The sequence below is a fragment of the Rhipicephalus microplus genome, chromosome 7 (genome assembly GCF_043290135.1).
Source record: "Rhipicephalus microplus isolate Deutch F79 chromosome 7, USDA_Rmic, whole genome shotgun sequence".
Taxonomy (NCBI): Eukaryota; Metazoa; Arthropoda; class Arachnida; order Ixodida; family Ixodidae; genus Rhipicephalus; species Rhipicephalus microplus.
The window spans coordinates 36,779,230-36,785,421 of record NC_134706.1 but is presented as its reverse complement, the minus strand read 5'-3'; positions in this window follow the sequence as shown (position 1 = coordinate 36,785,421).

The following is a 6,192-nucleotide window of genomic DNA, read 5'->3' as shown; positions in this document are numbered from 1 at the left end:
ACTTTTACTCCACCTGTGCTATGGAGATGCAGCCCTCTCTGTAGCTGTTTCTGTATTTTAAACAGTTTCATGTATCCGATCGATGGAACTTGTAGTCGCGTATTGCATCGTGGTGCAGACGCCCTGCAGCACGGTGCCAAAGACACGTAAAGATGGGTGTGTAAGTTATAGAAAAAACGTGTAATGTTAGTGTAGTACCATCGCCCTTTCATTCTGTTTTTTCAGCAAGTCCAGACTGTTATAAGAGCGCAAACGGGGCTCTTTTACTACTTCGTGTACTTAGTAATTTCCACCCAAGTCTATCCTTGAGGGCAGCGACACTGAACGTGAAGTCATAGTCACAACTGACAAACGGGCTACACCTTTTGTACCATTTCGAGCATGTGACATGGGGCTTTACTTTGCGGGTTCTAGCTAGGTCACACAGGCACAGTCTAACACTATTTCTCTTTTTTTGCGTGGTAATAGAAATGATTGGTTTTATTTGTGCATGAAACTGTTTATATTTGCACGGCGCACTGTTGTTACATCACAAAGTTATTCGCTAAGTTTTTTTTTTATGTTCCGAAGCTGAACGTCCCCGCCAGAAATCGAGGAAACAATATTTAAAGCTGCCCCGCCGCGGTGGTCTAGTGCCTAAAGTGCTGGGTTGCTGACCCGCCGGTCGAGGGATAGGCTGTGGCGGCGGCATTTGCGATGGAGGTTAAAACGCTTTAGGCCCGTGTTCTCAGATTTGGGAGCAGCATAAAGAACCCCAGGTGGTCGAAAGTTCCGGAGCCCTCCACTACGGAGTCTCTTATAATCATATTGTGGTTTTGGGACATTAAGCTCTACATATCAATCAAATAAACAACATTTAAAGCTACTCCACAGGCCTCCATTCACGAGATAAGCAGGTGACGTCCTTCGTGACGTCCTTCGTTTTACCCGAGCGAGCGATGATGATGATGATGATATGTGGGGTTTAACGTCCCAAAACCACCATATGATTCTGAGAGACGCCTTAGTGGAGGGCTCCGGATATTTCGACCACCTGGGGTTCTTTAACATGCACTCAAATCTGAGCACGCGGGCCTACAACATTTCCGCCTCCATCGGAAATGCAGCCGCCGCAGCCGGGATTTTATGCCACGACCTGCACGTCAGCAGCCGAGTACCTTAGCCACTAGACCACCGCGGCGGGGCAAGCCCGAGTGAGTGTGCGTACGGGAGGCTATGAATCCATTGCCACCGTCGCCTCCCGTGAAGAGATAAAACGTTCGCGGTGAGCTTTAAATGCTGAATATCGTTAGTCTGCCTTTTGCGTAAAAAAAAAGGCACTGGTTTAAGTAATCTATCACCGCTTAAAAGCGTTTGGCGTTTGATTTGTGAGCCATTTCTTCCACGAACAAATAAAAGAAAGATGGTGTGGTATCAAAGGTGTGGTAGATCTATAAGAGCAAAATTTGACGGACCAACAAAGTGAGGAAAAAAAATAAGATACATTTTATTCATTCTTTATTTATTTACACACATGCACTTACTTACACACTTCCTGCAGAGAAACTGTCCCAAACTCATTTGCGAAGTTTTTGCAGTTTTATTTGTACCCTTTCGAACATCTGTCTACATAGGCACGTAGTTATTGAGCAGTGTGTGTGCTGCTGCTCCAAATATGCTATTTAGCACAATATCGGGATGATGTCTATCGCAAAAGAAAACAAAACCTTTCCTTTCACAAAAATCTCTTGTGACCGACACAAGAAGCGGCGCTTCTTCGCCCTTGTCACAAAGGTGCGTAGTCACTCATATAACTTAGGGCCTGGGGAAAATGCTTCTACTGGGTCTACATTATACCGGGTAAGCCCCGTGGGTGCTTTCAGTGCACTGCTGGTTCTTGGATCGGTATATTTGGTAGCGGTTCTTAAATACTTTATTTTTAAGTAGAGGTCACACACCAGAACACTATTTAAGAAAACGCTTTACTATAAGTGTCTACACGCATCTAAAGTTCAAGGAAACATATTAGGCTAAAGTGCTGGCAAGACAGGCGCAAAATTATAAAAAAGTATTTGGAACACCAGCGAGAAAATACCATGCACAACACCGATGAACTGTGCAATGCAACAGCATTCCTTCTATTTTTTTTTCAACCAAGTAAGCAGAGGTAATACAAGAAGTTCGCTGCGCTAATTACCGATGGCAATAATTTTTGCCGACCCTCAAGGTAAAATGAATGTTCTGAAAACGTACTGCCAGGCGCGTTTACCAATTTTATGCCAGGACTTACGCCAAGAAGTCAGAAACACACATGACACCTTTATTTTAGAGCAAGAACGGAACATTATGGAGATGGTGCCATTGGAATGACTTGTAAATATGTAGTACGGACACACGTACCTCCGGGTCACGAAGAAAACTGATGTCGACGTCAGCTTGACGAATGACACGCCCCCATTTTGTTCTTCGGTTGTCCTTAGGAAACGAGAACACTCGAAACTTCGGTCCATCTTACCGCGGCAACACGCCACGCAGCATCGCCCAACCGTTCGGATTTACGGCCGTATCCAGTGCAGAAAGCGCATCACATATCCACGCTGCAGTTCAAGGGTACCAGGCGGGCCACCGCTTAATAAATCGGGATGATCCCACCTCACCTGGCCACCTTGAGAGAGGGCGCGCGCGCGGCGCGGCAGCCATCAATAAACAGTCCCTTGCTAGCTAGCGTCTCGTGTGGTTGTGTCTTTGCTGAGCGCGTAAAGCAGAACATGGTGTCAGAAGTGTAACAGTCGAACCCTGCGCTGAAGATGGACTGCCTACCACCACCCGAGCCACTTGTACTGACAAATACTCCGGCCGACAACTGGAAAAGGTTCCGCCAACGAATCGAACTCTACTTCAAAGCTACTGAGACCAACAAGAAACGGACGCCAGCACAGAAGGCTGCCATCTTTCTACACGTCGCGGGCCCAGAGGCAATTGAAGTGTTTAACACCCTACCTCTATCAGCAGAACAACGAGAGGACTATGACTCGATCGTCAAAGCCTTCGAAGACTACTGCACGCCTCGGTGCAACGAGACATTCGAGAGGTACGTTCTGCGCAGTCGGCAACAACAGGATGGTGAACCTTTCGAACAGTTTTTGCGCGATATTCAGTTGAAAGCACAGACTTGTAATTTTGGCGAACTTAGGGACTCGATGGTGAGGGACCAGATAGTGTGCGGTATCGTCGACAAGAAGCTACGTGCACGCCTGCTTCAGGAGAAGGACTTAACCCTAGAATCAGCTGTAGAAATCTGCAAAGCCGCGGAACTGGCAGCAACGCAGAACCGGGCTCTTGAAAGCGAAGCGAAAGTGCAGAGAGTCGAAAAAATTGCAAACGCTGCCGGACAGTCTCGTACGAGCGGACAACGTCGACGCTGTGGCTACTGTGGCAAGTTTCACGGACCAAGACGCTGCCCAGCGTTTGGAAAAACGTGCACGCTGTGCAACAAAAGAAACCATTTTGCAGCTTGCTGCAGGAGTAGACGCGGCGTTCATGAGTTAGGCGTCGCTGCAACAGAAGATGCACTGGAGGAGTCCTCGGACGCTACCGATGAAGACATTCAAGTTCTCACGGTACAAATCAGAAACGTGTCCAAAAATCAGGATTGGACGGTGGCAGGGGACCTTGCCGGGCACCCGACAGAACTGAAAGTGGATACAGGAGCGCAAGCGAACATATTGCCGTACTCGTACTTTCGCAGGATGCGTTTGCCGACCATGGTGCGGCCATCGACCACAGTACTTACTAACTACGAAGGAAGCAAAATACATCATTTGGGCGTTATCAGTCTGCCACTACGTCTAGGAGAGCAGCAAGAGAATATCAGTTTTTTTGTGGTCAAGAGAGGCAAGCAAGTCCTACTCGGATTGAATGCAGCAGAACGTTTCGGGCTGATTTCCCGCGTTCACGATGTATCTTCAAGAAGTGACGTTAGCACCGACTGGGTCACCGAGTTCCCGGAGTTATTCCACGGTCTGGGCTGCATCCGTAGACCATATTCGCTGGCAATGAAGGATGATGCGCGCCCCACGATCATGCCGCCGAGGAAAGTGCCACACGCACTGCGAGCGCCACTTAAGCAGGAGTTGGCCCGGATGGTCTCGCAGGGCATCATATGCAAAATGGAAGAGCCGTCAGACTGGGTGAGTCCACTTGTTCTTATTATGAAGAAGAATGGCCGCATGCGAATATGCCTAGACCCGCGGTACATTAATCGAAGCCTTAAACGCGAGCATTATCAGCTACCCTCACGTGAAGAAATAGAAGCAGAGCTGGCAGGAGCGGTGATGTTCACCAAGCTTGATGCCAATAGCGGGTTTCACCAGATCCCCTTAGACGAAGACACTTCAAAGATCTGCACCTTTAGCACGCCGTTCGGAAGATACCGATTTTTGCGCCTGCCATTTGGTATCGCGTCCGCCCCCGAAGTATTTCAGAAGGCAATGACGGAAGTGTTTGAAAACCTGCCGGGCACACGCGTATATGTCGATGATATTTTAATTTGGGGTGCATCAAAAGAGCAGCATGATCAACGCCTGCGTGCAGCACTGATGGCAGCGAGAAAGGCTGGCCTGACACTGAACAAAGAAAAGTGTCTGTTCGCGAAGGCCGAAGTTAAATTCCTGGGAGATTGTATCAGCAAAGAAGGAATAAAACCCGATGCTAGTCTCATTGAATGCGTTGCCAACATGCAAAAGCCGTCGAGTAAACAGGAAGTTCAAAGGTTTTTAGGTATTATGAATTACTTTGGCAAATTCATACCTAATCTCTCAAAAAGAACTGACGCCCTTAGGTCATTGATAAAGAATGATGTTGAATTCATATGGGAAGTTCACCATGACAAAGAATGGAAAGATCTTATTAAGGCTTTGACATCGGCTCCAGTGATCGCAGTTTTTGACCCATTGAAGCAAACGAAACTCTCAGCTGATGCATCAAGCTTTGCAGTAGGTGCTGCTCTTCTTCAACTCCATGACCAAGATTGGCGCCCAGTGGGTTATGCTTCAAGGGTGCTCTCAAAGGCTGAAACAAAATATGCCCAAATTGAAAAGGAAGCGCTGGCCGTGACGTTTGCTTGTGAGCGTTTCCGGGAGTTCGTACTGGGGTTATCAGTGACAGTCGAAACAGACCACCGACCTTTGCTTGCTATTTCACAAAAGAACCTGAGTGAAATGCCGCCACGATTGCAGCGCTATTTCTTGAGGCTAATGCCTTTTGATATCAAATTGCAATATGTTCCTGGGAAGCATCTGCTAGTGGCGGACACACTGTCCCGAATTCCAGGAACCCAACCGAGTGACGGAGAAAGCGAACAAGACGTATGCATCCATGCGACTCGCGTGCTAGCCAGCATCGTAAGTGAGAACACGAAGACTGAACTGACCTCTGCAATCCTGGCGGACCCATACCTCAAGCAAGTGGTGGAGGCACTCCAGGAAGGACGACCAGTCTCAGGCGAACTAGCTCCATGTTTGTCAGAACTGTCATATGTTGATGGAGTGCTTTTGCGGGGCAGCAGGGTGGTAATCCCAAAGAGTCTGAGGCGATCCATGCTGCAACGTCTTCATGAAGGCCATTTGGGAATGAGCAAGTGCAAAGCCAGAGCACGCCTTCTGATGTACTGGCCTGGGATGAATGCTGACATCAAGTCACTCATTAGCAAGTGTGCCACATGTCAGCACTTTGCCTACCGGCAACCTTCAGAGCCACTGTTATCGAGGGAAATCCCAACGCGGCCGTGGCAGCGAATTGGTGTCGACCTATTTGACCATGGGGGCAAGCGTTACCTGGTTGCGTACTGTGCCTACTCCAACTACCCAGAAGTGGAACAGTTGCCTCAGTCAACAAGTCAGGTCGTAGTGGACACACTAGGGACCATGTTTGCTCGCCACGGTATACCCATTGAAGTCTGTACCGATGGAGGACCACAGTTCACATCGCGAGAGTTTAGACAGTTTGCAGTAAAATACGATTTTACTCATACCATATCCAGTCCACACTTCCCCAGGGCCAATGGTCTAGCTGAGAAAGGGGTACAGGTCGTAAAGCGCCTCTTGAAGAAAAGTGAGTACGCTGGCGAGGAGTTTTGGGTTGCACTGCTCAATTATCGAATCTCGCCCCTGATAGACGGACGCACACCAAGTCAGCTCCTTATGGGACGGATGC